General features: G+C 44.3%; 1 non-coding gene and 1 pseudogene across 1 annotated transcript; both read left to right on the forward strand.

Annotated features, from left to right (window-relative positions):
• The window catches only part of LOC140717792 (uncharacterized), an 819,648-nt pseudogene that overhangs the window by 604,021 nt on the left and 191,675 nt on the right, over positions 1 to 23,952 (forward strand).
• On the forward strand, positions 18,726 to 18,797 carry trnad-guc (transfer RNA aspartic acid (anticodon GUC)). Its single transcript has one exon. It is a non-coding gene; the product is annotated as a tRNA-Asp (tRNA).

Raw genomic sequence — 23,952 nt, forward strand, 5'->3', positions numbered from 1 at the left:
CTTTTTGCAGTGTTTAATAAATGTTTTATTTGTTATAAAAATTACCTGTCTCAATTATATATTCATTGTTGCTGGATCGTAACACAGTGAATTGCCAAGATGTTGACAGTGATGTTTTCCAGGAGACTTAAATCCCTCTCATATAATGCATTTACTTATTCTAGACCCCCATTGTATATTTGTGTCTAATACTTCTACTTTCATATATAATATTTTACATGTACTTACATTAATTTTCACTTGTCAGTTATCAGCCCACGTCCGTATTCTGTGTAGATCTGCCTGTATTGATTCTGCTGCCTAAATGTTATTAACCCATCTCCCTAACTTTGTGTCATCTGCAAATTTAAACAGTTTATTAGTTCTGTGCTTATCCAAATCGTTAATGTGATTAAAAACAGCAGCAGCCCCAAAACTGGTTCTTGTGGAACCCCACATTTTAACATGAAAATGATCCTCTCTCCATAACTCCTGCCTTTCTGTTTTTAAGCTAATTCTGCACACATTCGCACCGTATACCCTGAATCCCTAGCCTCCTGTAATTTGAATATTAACCTCTTCTGGGGTACCTTCTCAGAATCTTCTGAAGCCCATGTAAATGACATCACCTCTTTATTGTTATCATAAGTTTTAGTTCCCTCTTCATAGACCTGCAACTAATTAGTAAGACATGATTTACCCCTTCTGTACCCATGATGCCTTTCTGCTAACAGAAGACCATAATAATAAAAGTCATAGGAGCAGAACTAGGCTATTTGGCCCATCGAGTCGGCGCCAGCATTCAATTATGGCTGATCCTTTCTTTCTCCTGCTCAAACCCATTTCCAGGCCTTTTTCCCCATTTGCTTTGATGCCATTTCCAAACAAGAACCTATCAATCTCTGCTTTAAATACACTCAACAACCTGGCCTCGACAGATGTACGTGACAAAAAAAAAATCGACAGATTCACGACCCTCTGGTTAAGGAAATTTCTCCACTTCTCTGTTTTGCATTGACACCACTCTCTCCTGAGTCTGTGCTCTCTTGTCCTGGACTCTCCCACCATTGGAAACATCATTTTCACATCTACTCTGTCTATGAGAACGTCCCACATCCTTCTAAATTCCAGTGAGTACAGACCCAGAGTCATCAAATGTTCTTCGTATGATAAGCTTTTCATTCCTGGAATCATCCTTGCTAACCTCATCTGGACCCACTCCGATGCCAGCATATTGGTTCTGAGATGAGGAGCAAATGGTACACAATACTCAAGGTGAGACCTCAGCATCATATTCAGTATTCTAGACCTCTGAAATGATTGTTCACATTGAATTTGCCTTGCTCACCACCCACTCAGCCTCCAAGTTAACCCACAGTGTGTTGCACACAATGACTCTGAAGTTCCTTTGGCTCTCAGTTTGTTTGTTTTTTAGATATTCTCTCCTTTTTGAAAATAGTCTGCACATTTATCACCACTACCAAAATGCATGACAATGCATTTTCCAATATTATATTTCATTTGTCACTTGCTTTCACTTTCTAAGTGCTTATGATCCTACCAGTTTCCTCAACACTACATGCCCCTCCACCGGTCTTCATATCATCTGCAAACTTGACAACAAATCCATCTATTTCATCATCTAAATAATTTATATACAGCAAAATGCAGTGGTCCTAACACCAAACCCTGCGGAAAACCACTAGTCACTGGTAGTCATCCAGACAAGGATTCTTTTATTCCCACTTGCTGCAACTCTGTTCTTATCAGATGTTTTTCCAATTCGGTGTTTATTAAAGTTTCACTTATCTTATCCACGGTACACGTTAAGCTTACTGGTAAGCGTAATGTTAAGCTTAATGGTAAGCTTAGAGGTAAGCTTACAGGTAAGTAATTAAAAGGGTCAGTGCTGTCACCCCTTTTATAAAAGTTTAGACCATTTCAAGTCCTTAAAGACTTCATCAATCTTCACAGAGTTTTGAAAATTCTTCTTCTGTGTTTGCATTTTTAATCATAGACTTCAGTAAGTACCCTTCGATATATGTTGTCCGACACTGAGATTTATTAACTTTCAACATTTTCAGCTGAAGCAGGACTGACTTACCAAGATCCCTGAATCAATTTTAGCAAAGTTCTTTTTTAACAACTTTGCAGGTGAACACTTTAGCAAAATAAGAATTAAGAGTATCTGCTATGTTCTCCTCTGCATAATTTAACACACCATTGTTATTCGTAATGCCTTTAACTTTCTACTTAATTTTTTTTTACGTCTAACGTATTGACAAAATCTTTTCGGGACAATCTTAATATTATCAGCAATATCCTTCTAAACCGGCCTTTGGCTATTTGAAATTTCCACTTGACTATAACACTTATATGGTCATGTGCCCATGTTTAAAATATATTACTACTTTTTATCTGTATTCTTACTTAGCTGTCAATTCTTCCATATTTTGTAAATAACTTTGTTCATCCATGTAGTTGATCTATAGCTGTTTTTTGCATCTACTGACCTTCGGTATGAACATTTCCTGCATTAGATGTATTACCTACTTAAATAGTTGCAACTGCATGTCAACTTACAAAATGTCAAGCAGTTTCTTCCAGTTTGCCATCTGAGGTCTTTGCCACAAACTATTGTCTTTGTGAAATTCAATCTAAGGGCCTTCATTTTTCTGATATACTCCCCCAAAGTACTTCGAGACCAACAAGGTTATGATCAGTTGTTCCTGAAGGGTCAACAGCTTCCGAACTCAAAATCATGCCTTCAATGTTACAGAATATCAGATCTAGACAGGCCTCTAGTTTTGTTGGTGTATTAGCATACTGGGTTAAAGATAATGCTGTGTATTGAGGTAGCACAAGTTGAAACACTAACAAAATGCAGAAGAAAGTATAACAGCTGCAGAGAAATGTAAATCATAAGGTGCAAGCACATTATGTGGCAGCTTATGAATACGGTCAATGTTGTCAATAAGCCCCATGGTACGTGGTTTGAGTGTGATTTCTAAATGTTTCTGTGTCTTTGCAATGTAATTCAGAACATGGCGATGAACTCGGGCTTTCTCTGGGAAGGACTGAACTGTCATACACATAACCCGGACCCTGACCATGGTAACTCTCCTGTATCACATCGACGCTTTTCTTCGGTTACTCATGTACACAAATGGCAGTATCTTACAGCCAGTGAACGCACCAACCAGCTCGCCTTTGGTCTTTGGAATGAAACCGGTGCGGTCACCTTCTATTTATACAAGACAAGACTTGGCTTCTGGGCCTGATCTCTGTGATCTTCAATGTCTAGAGCGTAGCTGTTTTTAAGCGAGGCTCTCAGACAATCAGTCTGAGTCCAGGAACACTTCTTGGAAACTTTTGCCTGTACCTGATTTTACGAATTTCGAAATGAATTGAGGAAACCCTGGTGGTTCCCCTGTGGCAGTGAAGGGTAAATTCAGGCAGTGTGATAGTGACAGTTTACTCACTAGTTAGTGGAGGCAGGCAGGAAATACTGTGGCAACAAAAGAGACACAAGGATGGTGTGTTGTCTCGCGGGTGCTCGCATCCAGTATGTATTGGTGCAGCTGCAGGGTATTGTCAAGGCGAAGAGTGAAAGTCCACTGCTGCAAATTGCCACCAAATTCTTTGTCACAAAATGAGATGAGATCCTACATATTGAGTGTAAAGAGTTACGAAAGAGGCCTCTTCCCTTCTGTCAACCATGTACACATCGGACTCTATTTTGAGGCCAATGAACACACCATCTAACTTGTCTTTGGTCTCTGAAAGGAAATTGGTGCAGTTAGAAAAAAGGTATAATTCCTTATATGGAATGCCTTACAGGGACAGTGAGCGTGGCTTTGGGATGCGCAGATCGTGTCTAACACCATGTCAGAGTTCTTTGAGGATGTGACCAGGCATATGGATGAGGGTAGTGCAATGGATGTGATCTACATGAATCTTAGTTTGGCTTTTGATAAGATTCCACGCGGTAGGCTTATTCAGAAAGTCAGAATGCATGGGATCCAGGGAGGTTTGGCCAGTTTGATTCAGAATTTGCTTGCCTGCAGAAAGCAGAGGGTCGTGATGGAGGGAGTACATTCAGATGGAAGGGTTATGACTAGTGCTGTCCCATAAGGATCGGTTCTGGGACCCCTACTTTCGTGATTTTTATTAACGACCTGGATGCGTGGGTAGAAGAGTGGGCTGGCAATTTGCAGACGACACAAAGGTTGGCGGTGTTGTGGATAGTGTAGAGGATTATCGAAGATTGCAGAGAGACATTGATAGGATGCAGAAGTACGTTGAGAAGTGGCAGATGGAGTTCACCCTTGGAAATGTGAGGTGGTACGCTTTGGAACGACAAACTCCATTGCAGAGTACAAAACAAAGAGCAGGATACTTGGTAGTGTGGAAAAGCAGAGGGATCTGGGGGTACATGTCCACAGATCCCTGAAAGTTCCCTCACAGGTAGATAGGATGTTCAAGTAAACTTATGGGGTCTTAGCTTTCATCAGTCGAGGAATACAGTTCAAGAGGCACGAGATAATATTGAAGCGCTATAAAACTCTGGTTAGGCCACACTTGGAGTACTGTGTCCAGTTCTGTTCGTCTCACTACAGGAAGGATGTGGAAGTCTCGGAAAGGGTGCAGAGGAGCTTTACAAGGGTGCTGCCTGGTTTAGAGAGTACGTATTATGATCAGAGATTAAGGGAGCTAGGACTTTACTCTTTGGAGAGAAGGAGGATAAGAGGAGACATGATAGGGGTATAAAATATATCAAGAGGAATAGACAGAGTGGACAGCAGGCGCCTCTTCCCCAGGGCACCACTGCTCAATACAAGAGAACATGGATTTAAGGTAAGGGGTGGGAAGTTCAAGGGGGATATTAGATGAAGGTTTTTTACTCATGAGTGGTTGGTGCGTGGTACGCACTGCCTGTGAGAGATACACTAGTGAAATTTAAAATACTGCTAGACAGATATATGTAGGAATTTAGGGTGGGGGGTTACATGGGAGGCAGGGTTTAATGGTCAGCACAAGATTGTTGGCCGAAGGGCCTGTACTGTGCTGTACTATTTTATGTTCTATTCCATTTCCAATCAGAGCTCCTCCCCAGACCCAGGACAGGACACATTGGCAGTATCGCAATCTCTGACTATAATCACGTTTCCAGTAAAATATTCCCACCCAGCCACAACTTGACAACTCCATGGGTCCTGGGATCACTGAGAGTTGCTCCCGGTATCAGACATTGGCTCTAGCTGCTCTTCGTCCTAGATCAAACTTGGACTCAGTCTCTGCAGGACATATCTGTCATGAATATGGCCCTGACCCTATCCACGGTAACTCCCCTGTCTCATATCGCCTCTTTCCTCCTGTCTCCCGTACACTAAGGACTATCTCACACCAGCGAATGCACCATCCAGCTCGCCTTTGGTCTCTGGAAGAAGACTGTATGTTCAATTTCTATTCGGCAGTCAGAACGAGTCCACAAACACTTTTGGCAACTTTTGCCTGCACTTGATTCCGTTAATTTCTTTAAGTTCCAAATGAGATGAAGAAACCCTTGTGGTTCCTCGGTGGCAGGGAAGGGGAAAGTCAGGCAGTGCATGAGTGATAAGGGACTTAATATTTAGGGGTACAAACAGGAGACGCTGTGGCCGCAAAAGAGACTCCAGGATGTTCTGTTGCCACCCGCGTGCTTGGGTCCAGATGGGATGTAATGTTAAAATTGTGCAAGACATTGGTAAAGCCAAATTTGGAGTATTGTGTTCAGATCTGGTCACCAAATTATAGGAAAGATATCAAAAATATAAAGAGAATACAGAGAAGATTTACTAGAATATTACCTGGGCTTCAGCACCTAAGTTACAGAGAAAGGTTGAAAAAGTTAGATCTTTATTCTTTGGAGCGTAGAAGCTTGAGGGGGACGTGATAGAGGTATTTAAAATTATGAGGGGGCAGATAGAGTTGATGTGGGTAGGCTTATTTCATTGAGAGTAAGGGAGATTCAAACAAGAGGACATGAGTTGAGACTTTGGGGGCAAAAGTTTAGGAGTAACGCGAGGGGGAACTTCTTTACTCAGAAAGTGGCAGCTGTGTGGAACGAATTTCCAGGAGAAGTGGTGGAGGCAGGTTCGATATTGTCATTTCAAGTAAAATTGGATAGGTACATGGACAGGAAAGGAATGGAGGTTTATGGGTTGAGTGCAGGTTGGTGGGACTACGTCAGAGTAATCGTTCGGCATGGGCTAGAAAGGCCGAGATGGCCTGTTTCTGTGCTGTAATTGTTATATGGTTATATCATCGATCTGATCAGCCCATGTGTATTTTAATCTGATCAGACAAAGGCCCCATTACTGATCACTGTGGGTACACTGGTTACAGATCTACAGTCGAAATCATTCTCAATTCCATCAGCCCGAATGTTTATACATGATACACACCATTCAAACCCTCCCACACAGAGACTCAAGGAAAGTTACATATTTATCACAAGACGAGAGTAGGATTCAATGATCTGGTCTTTTTGCTCTGGATGCTCTGCTACAAAGTCCATTCAGATTTGTACAATGCAAACAGATACATCATCACTGAGATACCAATATATAGCATTGCGTCACAAACAAGAGAAAATCTGCAGATGATGGAAATCCACAAAATGCTGAAGGAACTGAGCAGGCCAGGTAGCATGTATAGAACAAAAAATACAGTCAATGTTTTGGTCCAAAGCCCTTCGGCAAGACTGGAAACGAAAAGACGAGGAGCAGATTTAAAAGGTGCGGGTAGGGGAGAGGAAAAAAAAAGGTGATAGGAGAATCCTGAAAGGGAGGAATGAAGTAAAGAGCACGGAAGTTGATTGGTGAAAGAGAGAGAAGACCATGGAAGAAATAAAAGGAGGAGGAGCACAAGAGGGAGGTGATGAGTGGCCAAGGTGAGAGAAACAAAAGAGGATGGGAATTGGTGAGGGGGGGTGGGTCATTACCAGATGTTCGAGAATTTGATGTTCATGCTATCAGTTTGGAAGCTACCCAAACAGAAAATGTTCTTCCAAGCTAAGTGTGGCCTCATCGCATTGTATGACTTTCTTTAAAAAGCAAACGTGACGATCAAAGTGTTCAACTGGAAGGCTGAATGTGAAAGAACTTTTTTTTTCCATTTAGACTGCATGAGAGGTTGAAAGTTATAGTACGAAATCCAATTCCCACGCAGTACCAGAGACTGACAGGTACAGAGTGAACCCCACACTCCCACACAGTACCGGAGACTGACAAGTACAGAATGAACCCCACACTCTCACACTGTACCAGAGACTGACAGGTACAGAATGAACCCCACACTCTCACACTGTACCAGAGAGTGACAGGTACAGTATTACTCCACACTTTCACACTGTGATGAGGGTTGTCCCGGTTACGCTGTGGTATAGTGTGAGAGTGTGGGGTTCATTCTGTACCCGTCAGTCTCTGGAAAAGTGTGAAAGTGTGGGGTTCATTCTGTACCCGTCATTCTCTGGTACAGTGTGAGAGTGTGGGGTTTATTCTATATCTGTCAGTCTCTGGTACAGTGTGAGGGTGCGGGGTCATTTTGTACCTTCATCACCACCTTAGTACAGCACCACTTTGACCTCTTTTTACTGCAATGGGCTCTTGTTGAAATTCTGTTACATCTCTATAATTCTGTAGAGTATGTTTTTATTGTGTGAATGTTGTGTCTCCGATACTGTGTGTCCTTGAATATGCTGTAAGTAAGTTGCATATAACAATGAATGACTTTCACCCTCACTCAGAAATGGGTCTCTTATGCTGACAATTGGACCTTCGATCTCCTGCTGCTATGTTTCGTTACATAAACGTTTCATATTATCAAGTGTGTGTTTTTCTCATTCCATCTGTTTTTTCTAGCAGACACCATAGGTCGAATGGCCTGTACTTTATGGCCCATTTTGTATTTTAGATTTCCTTCCTGCCGAATTAACAGGCAGCGGCAACTCACCAGATCAGCAAACTCAAAGTACACTGCAGATGTTGTGGTCAAATCAACACGTACAGACAGACTGGATGAACTCAGCAGATCGGGCAGCATCTGTGGAAACAAGCAATCACCGTTTCGGGCAGGGACCATTTGTCAGGACTGAAGAAGGAGGGGGCAGGGGCCCTATTGAAGAAGGTAGGGGGACGGTGGGAAGGAGAAGGCTGGTAGAGGCCAGGTGAAATACCAATCAGAGGAAATATTAAGCGGTTTGGGATGGCAAGCAGGGAGGGGATAGGCAGGAAAGGTGAAGAAGGAATGTAAGGTGAAAGCACTATGGGTAGTGGAAGAAGGTAGAATCATAAGAGAGGTGATAAGCAGCTGGAAGAGGAGGCAGAGTGAAACTAGGATGGGTGAAGGGAGAGGGAGGGAATTACCGGAAGTTGGAGAATTCGATGTGGTGGACGGAGTGGAGGTGCTCGACGAGCAGTCCCCCAATCTGCGTCGGGTCTCGCCGATGTACAGGACAGTCCAGTGGGAGGTGAATGAGGCTGGGGGAGCTGTACAGCTGATCAGGCAGAATGTCACAAATTCAGGGTCATCTCGGAGGCTCATCCAGTGAGACAATATAGGTGGAACTCAGGAATGAGAAAGGTGCAATCACTGTGATAGGATTATACTGTAGGGCTCCCAATAGCCAGTAAGAGAGAGGAACAGATATGTCAGCAGGTTATGGATTGATGTAAGAACATTAGAGTATCTATCGTGAATAATCTCTCCCCAGAGTGACTGGGACTCCCTTACCACCTGAGACTTTGATGGGGCATTATTTATATTCAGTAAGGTTTCCTGAAACATTAATTAGATGATCCAATAGGGAGGAAGACATTCTTGACTTCATCTTGGAAAATATGAGACTCACCAGAGTGGTGGCGGAAACAACCAGTGTTCAAAGAGGAATTAGACAGGTCCCTCAGGGAGAATAACCTGCAGATCTGTGTGAACAGACTGGGGATTGGGACTGTGGAAATTTGTAGCAGGAGTTGGTATAAACTCGATAGGTCAAATAGTCTAGATCATCCCAGAATGATCCTGTGACCAATAGTAGTCTGAAAATTATTCTGGTCACGAGTGAATCTTCTAAGCTCCAAGCTGGACAAGATCAATTGTGTAATAAGGACACACTTGTGTAAAAACACTGACACTGTATTCCAAGCACACTGAGCTGCCAGAGCACAGCACTGGTCAGTGAGGACACAGACCAGTACAACACCCGGCTGTCTACTACAAAGCTCAAAGCTGAAAGTAAATGTATTATCAAAATACATTTCTGTCATCATACGCAACCCCGTGATTTATTTTCTTGTGGGTATACTGCTGGTTTGTTAGAGCTGTTAGGGAGGGTATAAACTAATTTCCCAGGGGCGTGAGAACTGGCGTGAAAGGACTCTGGTTAAGACAGATGGTAAAGAAAGAAAAGATAGCATGCAATCACACTGTCAGGAAGAGCGAGCAGATGATAGGACATAACTGCAGCCAGCAGAGGGATGCAGAATCAATAAGAGTAGCAAATACAGTGCTCGAGGTGTTATATCTCAATGCACAGAGAAAAGAAATAAGATGGATAACCTCATTGCCCTATTACGGATTGTCATGTACATTGAGATCATCACGGAATCACGGCTGAAGAATATTTGTAGTTGGGAGCTAATGCCCAAGTTAGACATACCAGAGGGACAGGAAGGTAGGCAATGGGGATAGCATGGCTCTGCTGGTAAAAATGGTATCAAATCAGTAGAAAGATCTGCCATAGGATCGGAAGATGTTCAATGATTGTGAGTTGAGTTTAAAAAAACTGCAAGTGTTAAAGGACGATGATGCAGTTATAAACAGGTCGTCAACAGTTGTTTGGATGTGGACCACAGTTTACAACAGGAAATAGAAAAAGCATGTCAAACGGGCAATGTTATTGGAGATTTCATGGAACATTTCAACCGTTTGGGAAAATCAGGTTGGAAATAGATCTCAAGAGAGAGAGCGTTTTGAATGCCTAAGAGATGGCTTTTTAGAGCAGTTTGTCGTTGAGCCTACTAGGGAATCAGCTATGCTGGATTGTGTGTTATTTAATGAACAAGAGGCAATTAGGGAATTTAAGATAAAATAACCCTTAGGAGGCAGTGAACACAGTATCATTGAATTGAAATTGGACAGGGAGAGAGTACAGTCTGACATAGCAGTGTTTCAGTGGGGTAAAGGTAGTAACAGTGTTATGAGAGAGAAGTTGGCTGAAGTAAATTGGAAGGAGATGCTGGCAGAGATGACAGCAGAGCAGCAATGGTGAGAGTTTCTGAGAAAAATGAGGGAGGTACAGGATAAATGTATTCCAGAAACAAATAAATACTCAAATGGCTAAATAGTACAACTTGGCTGACAAAGAGGTCAAAGCTAATGCAAAACCAAAAGGGAAAGCATACAACATAGCAGAAATAGTCAGAATACAGAGGAATGGGAAGCTTCTAACTCCTTACAGAGAGCAACCTAAAGAGGATAAAGATTAAATATCAAGTCGTCAAGTCACTTTTATTGTCATTTCGACCAGAACTGTTGGTACAGTACTTAGTAGAAAAGAGACAACGTTTTTCAGGACCATCGTGTTACATGACACAGTACAAAAACTAGACTGAACTATGTAAAATTAACAACACAGAGAAAGCTACACTGGACTACAAACCTACACAGGACTGCATCAAGTGCACAAAAACAGTGCAGGCATTACAATAAATAATAAACAGGGCAATAGGGCAAGGTGTCAGACCAGGCTCTGGGTATTGAGGAGTCTAATAGCTTGGGGGAAGAAACTGTTACATAGTCTGGTCGTGAGAGCCCGAAGCCGTTTCCCAGATAATGACTTGTTGACGACGGCAGAAGGGAAGCCACGGTTCTTAAAAAAAGAGGACATTTGAGATGTCCTGGAACGAAAAGCCTCATCCTGGGAACAGATGCGGCGGAGTCGGAGGAACTGCGAATAGGGAATAGCATTTTTTGCATTTGGCAGGGTGTGAAAAGGTATAATCAAGGTAGTTATGGGAGTCGGTTGGTTTATAAAAGATGTCAGTGGATAGTCTATCTCCAGAGATGGAGACCGAGAGGTCGAGAAAGGGGAGAGAAGTGTCTGAGATGGACCAGTGAATTTGAGGGCTGGGTGAAAGTTAGAGACAAAGTCGATGAAATTGACGAGCTCAGTATGGGTGCAGGAAGCAGCACCAATGTAGTCGTCAATGTAGCGAAGGAAAAGTTGGGGAGCAGTACCGGTATAGATTTGGAGCATAGACTGTTCCACCTAACCCACGAAGAGGCAGGCATAGCTGGGGCCGATGTGAGTGTCCACAGCTACACCCTTAGTCTGAAGAAAGTGGGAAGAGCCAAAAGAGAAGTTATTAAGTGTGAGTACCAGTTCCGCCAACCGGAGGAGTGTGGTGGTGTTGGGGAACTAATGTGGTCTGTTGTCAAGAATGTAGCGGAGAGTTATGAGGCCTTCTTGATGGGGAATTGAAGAGTATAAGGATTGGACATCCCTGGTGAAAATGAAACCGTCGGGACTGGGGAACTGGAAGTTATTGAAGAGGTGGACGGCATGGGATGTATCCCGGATGGAGGTAGGGAGCGACTGATCTATGGGCGACAGAATGGAGTCCAGGTAGGCAGATACAAGTTCGGTGGGGTAGGAGCAGGCCCAAACTATGGGCCTACCAGGGCAGTCAGGTTTATGAATCTTGGGGAGTAGGTAAAACCGAGCAGTGCGTAGTGTAGGAACCAATCCTACCCTTCCTCCAGCCAAGTTTCAGTAATGGCCACAACATCTTACTTCTAAGTACTGATCAATGCTCTAAGTTCACCCCCTTTATATCTAACACTCCTAGCGTTGAAACAAAGACATTTCAACCCCTCTAACTGGCTATATTTATGTTTTATCCCCTGCATATCCTTTCTCACCAACTCAGAACATATAGTTTCATGCCCTTGTCCTTCCACCCTAATATCTGCACTCACATTCTGATTCCTACCCTCTGCCAAACTAGTTTGAGCCCTCCCCAACAGCTCTAGCAAGCCTACCTGCCAGGATATTGGTCCCTTTCCAGTTCAAGTGCAGCCCGTCCTTTTTGTGCATGTCAGACCTACCCCAGAACAGATGCCAATGATCCAGAAATCTGAACCCGTGCCCTCGGCACCAACTCCTCAGCCACGCCTTCATCTGCCATATCTTCCTGTTCCGTTCCTATCAGTGTCCTGGCACAGAAAGCAATCCCGACATTGCCACTCTTGAGGTCCTGCATTTTAACTTCTTTCCTAACACCCTATATTCCGTCTTCAGGACCTAATCCCCACTCCTGTCTATGTCATTGGTTCCGACGTGGGCCACGACATCTGGCTGCTCACCCGCTCTCCTGAGAATTAAGAGAACTCGATCCGAGATATCACAGCCCTAGCACAAGGCAGGCAACAAACCATCCAGGATTCTCGATCTCTCACACAGAACCTGTTATCTGTCCCCCTAACTATTGAATACCCTTTCACTACTGCACTCCTCTTTTCCCTGCTTCCTTTCTGATCTGAGGGTCCAGTTTCGGTGCCAGAGACGCGACCACTACAACTTGTCCCTGGTAGCTTGTCCCCACGAACAGTATCCAAAACGGTATACTTGCTGTTGATGGAAACGTCACAGGGGTGCACTGCTCTTTCTGCTTATTCCCCTTCCCTCTCCTGACAGTCACCAATTTCCTGACTTTTAGGGGTGACTGTCTCCCTGAAACTCCGATCTATTACTGCCATGCCTCCCGAATGATCCGAAGTTGATCCAGCTCCAGCTCCAGTTCCCTAACTCGGTTTAACAGGAGCTGCAGCTGGATGCACCTCCTGCAGGTTTAGTCGTCAGAGGCAATTGTGCTGTCCCTGACTTCACACATCTTACAATCGGAGCACTGAACTGCCCCATCTACTGCCTCCATTACCAACTCTTAAGTTAGTTAAATTAATTGGTTTTGGGTATTTGATCCTCCACAATATTCTGCGTGGGAACTTAAACTGGAGGTGCCAATGTTTATTGTTCTTCAGTGGACTTGCGAGCTCGATATCAACCCGGCAGGGATGGAGAGCACTCTCGGGAGCGGACTGTCACTGGATGATCTCGGGATCATCCATTCTGAGCCCGGGGCTGATCTAACTGCGCCTCCAGCTGACCAAAACGTTCTGAAAGAAACTTACCCTGCCTTACCTCACTGGACGCAAGCTCGTCCTCAGCTTCTACTCGCCGAAGCCGCCGAAGACTCTACAAATAAAAACCTTCAGAAACCTGATCCAATGTGACCTCGGGTGTAGATAAGTACATGAATGGTGGGGGTATGGAGGGCTACGGTCCAGATGCGGGCCGATGGGACCAAGTAGAACAATAGTTCGGTGAGTCCGTCAGTACAACTGACAGACCGGACTTCACGGTGAAAGGTCATCGGCTATTAATATAACAGAGGATGTAAACATTATTTTTCCACATATGCAGAAATTTAAAAACAAATGCAAGAGTGGACATTCGACGCTGAAAATAGGAGGTAGCAATAGGGGAAAAAGAAATAGCGGAAAAGGTTAATAAGTACTTGTCTTTTATATAGAGTTTACCGACAACTTTCCAGAAATTCGAAACGATCAGAGACGGAAGGGAGTGTAGTTGCTATTTCTAAGGAGAAGTTGTTTGGGAAACTGGAAGACCTGATAGGAGATGTCGCCTGGAGCATATAGGACTACACCGCCGGATTGTGAAAGAGGCAGCTGATGAGATTATGGGGCGTTAGAAATGATCTTTCAAGTGTTACGAACCCCGTAACTGGGTCACTTACCAGCAAAGATAGAGAGGTCCGTTGAAGTCTGATGGTACTTTTTTAACAGTATTTATTAGTAAAAATACACAAAAATAATATCAATGCAAACATACAGATAATATACGTCGTCAATACTAAATCTTAAAGTGCGGGTATAATAATAATCAATAAGAAATAAGCTCTGTCGTTGTCTAGGGGATAATGTATTGTCCGATGGAAATATAAAAGTCACTCAGTTCATTCAGGCTTCAGCCGTTTGTTGGAGCGAGAGAGATTTTTAGAAACTTGCCGGATTTCCTTTTTATGATTTCGATCCTTCGGAAGTCCGGTTGGGGTGGCCGTTCACTTGTGGCCTCTCCTTTAGCTAAAGCCATTCTTCCGTGGTGAGGCTGCCAATTCCCAGGCAAGGGAAAAGGACGCACGCGAGCCACCCCTCCCCGCCCCCACCACCGGCTGTCGCTATTAAACGCTGTCACGGGAGTTCTAGCGTTTCTCCTGGTGCGTCTAAAGGGGATGTTCCCCAGTCCCTCTTTTATCCTTACTCACGGGATCTCAGATGTCAATCAGGTTGGGATGATGCAATCCCTCAAACAGCCCACTCTGGTCATCCCCTGAGGGCTTCAATGAATAGTACAGTACTCAATACACAATTCCGCCTCCAAGAGACAATGGCCGTTATCAGGGGCTTTGTTTCCGCTGAGGCCAGTACACATTCCAAAACCTTGTGGATTCTGCGTCTCTCCCTCTCATTTCCTGGGTCCCAGACCCGAATTAATAGTGATCTTGCGATTCTCAAGAAGGAGGGGGCGACTTCGGCTCCTCAGAGTTGTGGCACATTCGTAACACAAGAATCACTGTTTTCTGGAATGCTTAAGAGGACTAGAAAATCTCAAATGTCATGATACCCTTCTAGACGGCAGGGAAGCAAAAGACTGGACGTTACAGACAGATTAGCGTGGCTGTTATGCTGGAGTCAATTATTAAGGTTGAGGTTTCTGGGTGCTTTGGGGCAGCTGTTAAAATATGAAGGACAAAATTGGTTTCCTTAATGGGAAATCTTTCCTGACATATCTGTGGGAATTATTTGAGGAAATACAGGCATAATAGAGAAAGGAGACGCACGGGATGTCGTTTACTTGGATTTTCAGAAGACATTATTCACGTGCCACTGATAAGGCTGCTAAACAAAATTGGAGCTCACGGTATTACAGGAAAGATACGAGAATCGACAGTATATGGGCGACTGGTGGGAGGCAAAGGCTGGGAATAAATATGGCGTTTTCAGTCGCTTGCCGATAACTAGTTATGTTCTGGAGAGCGCTTTGTCTTGTACGTTATACATCGATGTTCTGGATGACGAAATTGATTGTTTTGCATGTGATAGAAAATGAGATGGAAGGCTTGGTAAAGCAGGAAGTTCGTAGAAGTACTTGGACAGATTTGGAGAATAGAGAGATACATGGCAGATGGAATACGGAGTACGGTAGTGTAGAGTCATACACTTTGATAGAATAAACAATGCTGTAGACTATTTCCCAAGCGGGGAGCAAATTCATGAATCAGTAAGGAAATGGACTCGGGAATTCTACTGCAGGGCTCCATCAATGTTAAGTTGCAGATTGAGTTGATGAGTAAGGAAGGCAATTGCAGTTTTAGCTTTCACTCCGCCAGGACTAGCATCTAAAAGCATAGATATAATGATGGTGTATCGTAAAACATTGATCAGATTCATTTGGAGGATAGTAGACAAGATTGGGCCCAATTTCTAAAAAAGGGTGCGCTGGCATTGTGTGGGCTCACTGATGTTTCATTAGAGTGATCCCGGAATGAAATGGCTTAACTAAGAGAAGTGTTTGGAGACTCTGAGCCTACACTCGTGAGAATTTAGAACAATGAGGGAGGATCTCATTGAAACCCATCGAATATGGAAAGAGCAAGTGGATGTGGAGAGGATGTCTGTCCGGTTTCTCTGACACCGACGCTGATGTCCAGCTCAATCAACCCGGGACATAGTGATGAGATCACGTGAAAAATTTACTTCTGCCTCCTGAGCTGAGTGGTCGCAGTTGCCATGGCGACTGATTAGGGCGGTAGACCAGAAGTTCATTGAGGTTTCACTAATCATGTTCCACTGCGGTTTAAGCGGACCCACTCAGAGTCACTTGTGTCCACGTAATTAGAAATTCCTTTATTCCTTCTACCAATCTGTTAATTGTGTCGCCGTCTCCTGATAAAGCTATGAAATAAAGAAAAGAAAACGGTTTATATCATTGTGCTTCAAATCTCTTGTTGTGAACTCAGGCTGTTCATTGGAAATTCTGTCGGTTGAGTGACTCTGGTCATTCTTGACATTGGACTGATCATCTGCCGCCAACATGGACTGAACTGCTTTCCTATTGAGCCGTACATCTTCAGAATTGGCCCCTAATCTTGGGGCTCCGTGAGTGTGTGAAGAAATGAGATTATTCCGGAGAGTATCGGCTCACAATGCTTAAGGTCTCATCTGCGGACATATCTAGTGACCCTTTGCTAGAGACCCTCCGTCTCTAAAGGTATCCTTCATTAGGCAGGGGCCCCTACCTGCAGGCAGGAGAACGGAGTTGTTTGGATCTCCCTTTCTTAGAGGCAATAGAGGCAAAATCTATTGACGAGAGAGGATTCAACAAATCAAAGCACATTTATCATCAAATAAGGTATAAATTATACACCTTGAGATTTTGCTGCTCATAGGCAGCCACAAGGCAAGAAACTCGAATCAACCAATTTTCAAAAGACCAAAAGCCACTGCGCAGAGAAAGAGAGAGAATGAAACACAGATCGAGCAAACGAGAAGCAAGCTCACAGCATTCCAAATCAGACTGCATAGCAGATCCGCTTCCGGAGCATCCGGAGTAGGCCAAAAGACTCGGCCCCCGGTTTTTACACCAATGAGACAGAAAAACCTTGTTCAACCCATTGATGTTTGTCCCGAAGAACAGCCCAGAGACAAAGAGAGAAAATACGGAAGGGACACGGTGGAAGTTAAACAGAATATGTGACAGCAGGGCTACTGAAACGGTGTTGATTAAGTAATGCATCCTACGTTCATTGCTGACATATCGGGAACGAGGTCTCCGAATGGGTGGAAGCACAGACAGCAGAGAGTTAATAACAGAATGTGGCAGGGGTGAGGAAACACGGAAAAGAATACAGAGAGACACGGGTAGAGAGATAGGCGCGATAAACATCAACAAAGAGCAGTTATTAAGAGAAACCACGTGATGTCAGCAAAGGACCGATAAATAAAAATGAAAGAAAAGAATGGGATGCGTCCACAACGGAGCAGCGCAACAACACGCTTAGCCAATAGTAGAGTTGCGCAGCGGGAACGTGCTGGGTCAAAGGTCATCATTTCGGTGTAAACCATCTATGACTTCTCTAATTTACCACGGATTCGCGAATCAAAACGTCTGCGCACTCTGTAAACGAATTAGAGTGTTGAATGCAGGGGATATTCATAATGATTTTGCATGAGATGGAGAGTTCCGGTATAAACCGAGACTGGATAGAGTGCGGTTGTATCCATGGAGAGCTGGAGGTGACAGAGATCTATGAAGGTCATATCAAATTAGTGGGGCCTTATCAGAATACTAGTAAACTGTCCTGACGTGTGTAAACCTAGACAGCATCAGAAGAGGAACTTCATGAAGATGGTGTTTTGAAACTGGAACACATGCCTGAGTGGCAGGTGGAAGCAAGTACACTCACAACATTAGAGAATTGTCTGGGCAAGCACCTCGACAATCAAGGCACTGAAGGCAATTGCTCTTATGTGATTTTTTTTTCTCTCTGGTGAGGTTGGTTCCTGAATGTCAGCATGGACGCGGTGGGTCGAAAGGCCTGTTTCAGGGTGGCACGATTCTGTGTTTCTATCTTATATTTGTCAATCACAATAAAGGGTTTAATTTAATCGTGTAATGGACAGAGGGTGTGGATAGGGATCCCAAAGTGTATAAATAGACAGGGGGATTGGTGAGTGGACTGACACACTCAGGGTGAACACATCATCCGACATGTTTTGTTGTGCTCTAGTTTGTTGCGGGAGTCAGGGTTAGAGTGAGAGCAGGAAGCTACACTGGTCGGTTAGTCGAGAAAATTTGAAAGATGGGAAATCCATCCTTGATTGACTAGCCAGCCCAGGATGAATAATAATTTTGCACTCACTTATGGATTTAAACAATTTCTGGACTTCGTACGCGAGTTTGCAGGGTTAGACCACTCGGCCGATAGAAGTCTGCACAGATCGGGTTCTTGATTTGTTTACTTCTGATAGTTTCGATGATAGATGAAAACTCTGCTAACTGCGATCGTCGGAAATCACACCTGCGTCAATTGTCCGGAAGACAGCTCTGTTCAGCATTATATCACCATTGTTCCATCATTCTGCCGGAGGCTTGGTTCCTCAGTCATCTCCAGTGGTGCATGACTGTAGCTCGAGCTGCTGTCTGAATCCGGTTGGTCACTCTGATTCCCCACCCTGGTGCAATTCCTGTTATGTCCAGGTAAGGTCTCCATATTTCGACAGATCGGAGATACAAAACACCCAGTAATTCGCTCGGAATCGGACTAAAGTGAGAATGATCCCTTCAGAATTCGAAGAGTTCCACATCGCTTCTTGCCGGTCGCATTATAAAAACAAAATATATAAATGATCTGTTGAACAACACGGCGTTAGGTTTGAATGAGAGTTCTTTTCGCTAAACCTTGAAAACAATCGGTGACTGAAAAGCTGGAGTAAACTGAGAGACTTCTGCGGGAAGGACACGAAGAAGCTGACTGCAGTATTGCAGTGAACACACATTAAGGTAATTCTGTTCACTCTCTTGTGCTCTTTCATGATTTTGTCCATAATGAACAAAAAGCGGTTCCTCGTTAGTATAGTGGTTAGTATCCCCGCCTGTCACGCGGGAGACCGGGGTTCAATTCCCCGACGGGGAGACGCTGATTTTAGAGCTCTTCTTCAGGAGGAATATTGTCTAAAAAGGCAAATAAAATTGAACAATTAATTAACATTGAAGTGTTCACAGACAGTTCATGGACAATGGGAAGGTGGAATATCTCTTTTTACTCTAAGTGCAGAACGGTAGAGTCTTCCAAGAAGAAAGAAACGTTCCGTTGAGACTGTTTCTTCGAATCTCCCTGGGAGAGTCTGCATCCCGCACCTTTCGTTGTTTCACTCAACGACTGATTCCATCACTCCGCCCACACTAAACCGTGGGTTTTGTTGTCAGCTATCAACTCTCTCATGGCCCCACCACGTTAGCAAAACAACTGACCAGCATTAACTGTCACCCTTGAACTCTTCACTTGCATCCTCATCTTGTTTTGGAACGCATCATGAATCCAGGCCCCTGCTGTGCAAAGGAAAATCAGACTTTACAAAGAACTTTCTTGCCGAGGTTGACTGCACACTGTCTGTGAACATTCCTTGCCGAGGCGCTGGGTTAACTTGACTTGCTGTAGCTCTTCCCACTTCCCTTCCGTTCTGTAACGGACAACATGCATTGTGGCTGCAGTTGAATTGCCCAGAGAATTCAGGTCTCCTCAGTGATCCTGTCATCGACTATCCTGAAGAGCCGGGTTGTTGATCAATAATTAGGCAGACGTGCTTTGGGTCATCACTCTGCAGAGTGCCCTCAGGCAAGAAATTAAAACAAGGTTCAATATCAGCAACTGGAGTTGCACAAACTTCCTAGCAGGGATTCTAACAGGATTTGCATGGCTACAGTCGGTGATGTTCTCAGATATATCAAAGATGTTTGTGGGTCATTCCAGGCCAGTGATGGCACAACTACCTACGCTCTCAGCCAACAGAACGTTTAGACAATAGACAGTAGACAATAAGTGCAGTAGTAGACTATTCGGCTCATCGAGCATGCACCACCATTCTGAGATCATGGTTGATCATCTACACCAATACCCGGTTCTGCCTTGTCCCCATATCCCTATATTCCCCTATCTATAAGACATCAATCTAGCTCCTTCTTGAAAGCATCGAGAGAACTGGCCTCCACTGCCTTCCGAGGCAGTGCATTCCAGACCCCCACAACTCTCTGGGAGAATAAGTTTTTCCTTAACTCTACCCCTTATTCTCAAACCATGCCCTCTGGTACTGGACTGTCCCAGCATCTGGAACATATTTCCTGCCTCTATCTTGTCCAATCCCATAAAAATCTTATATGTTGCAATCAGATCCCCTCTCAATCTCCTTAATTCCAGCGTGAACAAGCCCAGTCTCTCTAACCTCTCTGCGTAAGACAGTCTGGACATCCCATGAATTAACCTTGTGAATCTACGCTGCACTTCCTCTACAGCCAGGATGTCCTTCCTTAAACCTGGAGACCAAACCTGTGCACAATACTCCAGGTGTGGTCTCACCAGGGCCCTGTACAAATGCAAGAGGATTTCCTTGCTCTTGTACTCAATTCCCTTTGTAATAAAGGCCAACATTCCATTAGCCTTCTTCACTGCCTGCTGCACTTGCTCATTCACCTTCATTGACTGATGAACAAGGACTCCTAGATCTCTTTGTATTTCTCTCTTACCTAACTCTACACCGTTCAGATAATAATCTGCCTTCCTGTTCTTACTCCCAAAGTCGATAACCTCACACTTATTCATATTAAATGTCATCTGCCAAGTATCTGCCCACTCACTCAGCCTATCCAAGTCACCCTGAATTTTCCTAACATCCTCATCACATGTCACACTGCCACCCAGCTTATCATAATCAGCAAACTTGCTGATGTTACTCTCAATGCCTTCATCTAAATCGTAGATGTAAATCGTAAACAGCTGTGGTCCGAATACTGAGCCCTGTGGTACCCCACTAGTCACCACCTGCCATTCCGAGAAACACCCATTCACCGTTACCCTTTGCTTTCTATCTGCAAACCAGTTTTCTATCCATGTCAATATCCTCCCCCCAATGCCATGAGCTCTGATTTTACCCATCAATCTCCTATGTGGGACCTTATCAATGCCTTCTGAAAATCCAGGTACATTGCATCTACAGGATCTCCCTTGTCTAACTTCCTGGTTACATCCTCGAAAAACTCCAATAGATTAGACAAGCATGATTTGCCCTTGGTAAATACATGCTGGCTCTGCCCAATCCTATCACTGCTATCTAGATATGCCACTATTTCATCTTTAATAATGGACTCTAGCATCTTCCCCACTACTGATGTTAGGCTGACAGGACGATAGTTCTCTGTTTTCTCCCTCCATCCTTTCTTAAAAAGTGGGATAACTTTAGCCATTCTCCAATCCTCAGGAACTGATCCTGAATCTAAGGAACATTGGAAAATGATTATCAATGCATCCGCAATTTCCAGAACAACCTCCTTTAGTACCCTAGGATGCAGACCATCTGGACCTGGGGATTTGTCAGCCTTCAGCCCCATCAGTCTACTCATCACCGTTTCCTTCCTAATTTCAATCTGTTTCATTTCCTCTGTTACCCTATGCCCTTGACCCATCCATACATCTGGGAGATTGCTTGTATCTTCCCTAGTGAAGACAGATCTAAAGTACTTATTAAATTCTTCTGCCATTTCTGTTTCCCATAACAATTTCACCCAACTCATTCTTCAAGGGCCTAACATTGTTTTTAACTATCTTCTTTCTCTTCACATATCTTAAAAAGCTTTTGCTATCCTCCTTTATATTCCTGGCTAGCTTGCGTTCGTACCTCGTTTTTTCTCCCCTTATTACCTTTTTAGTTAAGTTCAGTCGTTCCTTAAAAAATTCCCAATCGTCTGCCCTCCCACTCATCTTAGCTCTGTCATACTTCCTTTTTTTTAATGCTATGCAATCTCTGACTTCCTTTGTCAACCACTGTGGCCCCTTTCCCCCCTTTAAATCCTTCTTTCTCCGGGGGATGAACTGATTTTGCACCTTGTGCATCATTCCCAAGAATACCTGCCATTGCTTTTCCACTGTCTTTTCTGCTAGGATATCCGTCCAGTTAACTTTGGCCAGCTCCTCCCTCATGGCTCCATAGTCTTCCCTGTTCAACTGCAACACTGACACCTCCGATCTGCCCTTATCCTTCTCAAATTGCAGATAAAAACTTATCATATTATGGTCATTACCTCCTAATGGCTCATTTACTTCAAGATCGCTTGTCAAATCCTATTCATTACACGACACTAAATCCAGTATAGCCTTGTCCCTGGTCGGCTCTCGTACAAGCTGTTCCAAGAATGCATCCCATCGGCACTCTACAAACTCCCTATCCTGGGGTTCAGCACCAACCTGATTCTCCCAGTTCACCTGCATGTTGAAATCCCCCATAACTACTGCGACATTAACTTTGCCACATGCCAATGTTAACTCCCTATTTAACTTGCACCCAATATCCATGCTACTGCTTGGTGGCCTGTAGACAACACCCATTAGGGTCTTTTTGCCCTTACTGTTCCTCAGTTCTATCCACACAGACTCTACGTCTCCTTATCCTATGTACCCCCCTTGCAAAGGACTGATTCTCATTCCTTACCAGCTGGGCCACCCCACCCACTCTGCCCACATTTCTGTCCCTACGATAGCACGTATACCCTTGTACATTCATTTCCCAGGTCTGATCTCCCTGGAGCCATGTCTCCGTTATCCCAACAACATCATAGTTACCCATTCGCACCTAAACTTCAAGCTCATCCGCCTTATTTCTGACACTTCGTGCATTCAGATATAGAATGTTTAGCCCATTTCTCCTCTCTCTGTTTAAATCGCTGCCTATTGTGTTTAACCCAGCTCCCCGAACTCCCAACGGACTATACGCCCCTTGAATTTTGTTGTCCTTCCTAAATTTAATTATTCTTTCTGCACATTTAACACATATTCCGTCAGACCATCCCTCATTCAGGCTTTGAACTTCTCAGGTAGGCCAGACATGTCCGCAGATTTCAGCCAGACATCCAATTCGCTGCAGGTCGCCAGAGTAGATGTCGTGTCCCTAATGAGCTGTCAAAAACCTTACCAAACCTCTTGACTGGCTTTTCTGTTATGATTGGGATGGCTGTGCCTGCGATGCTGAACCAGAACTTTTTCTCCACCTTCCCTTTCCTCAGCACCATAGATCTAGATTTGGCTGGTTTGAAACGCATCCGGGCCCACTCCACCAGATTTTCGAGCCCCTGCGGAATCCACCGGCAGCCCGTGACTTATTCTGTGGTGATTGTGAGGTCATCCATGAATGCCCTGATTGGTGGTTGCCGTTGAGCACAATTCATTCTGGACCCTCTTCACTCTGGTTCAGCAGACTTAATGAGCATGTTCATGGCTAGGGAGAACAGTGTCACTGAGATAGTGCATCTTGTAATGATGCCGATCTTCACTTTGTGCCAGTTTGATGAAATTGCTCCTGTAGAGACCCTCTTACTGAAGTTGTTGTAATAATCGGCGATAAGGTCTCTGATTCTGCTAGGGGCATGGTGTTTGGTCAGTGTGAGCTGCACCAGCCTGTGTGAATGGAGCCATGTGTATTTGAGAGGTCGAGCCACAACACTGGCAGGTTGCCCTTGTTCTCTCTGGCCTCCCTGATGAACTGTTTCACCACAGCAGCATGTTCCAGACAAATTGGCATCCCTGAAATGAGACCCTTCTGGACTGATGTATCAATATAGGTGTTCTTTGCTAGGCAGATGCACAGCCGATTGAAAACGGCACTGAAGAAGATCTTCGCCTCGACATACAGCAGGGAGATGATGCCCAACTGGTATATCCAGGTGGCGTTTTCCTCCTTAGTGATCCACACCGCTTCAGCCACTCTCCACAGTTCTGGGATCTTCCCCCTTCTCCAGAATACACGCAGCATCTTCCACACACATAGCAGGAGTTTGTGCAATTCTTGTACACTTTGTACGAGGTGCTGCTTGGTCCTGGAGCCGAGCTTGCCCTCGCTTTGCGGATGAACTCTCGGACTTCCTTTAGCTGCAGCTCTGACATGTCGAACTGCACAATCGGTTCAGGGGGTCTATTAGGATGTTGCACTCTCCCAACTCCTGCTCTCTTTCAGGATCACTGTAAATCTTCTTCAAATGTTGATCTATGTCTTCCTACGAACAGGCCAGTTTCCCACTGCGCCTCT

The sequence above is a fragment of the Hemitrygon akajei genome, chromosome 28 (assembly GCF_048418815.1).
Source record: "Hemitrygon akajei chromosome 28, sHemAka1.3, whole genome shotgun sequence".
Classification (NCBI taxonomy): domain Eukaryota; kingdom Metazoa; phylum Chordata; class Chondrichthyes; order Myliobatiformes; family Dasyatidae; genus Hemitrygon; species Hemitrygon akajei.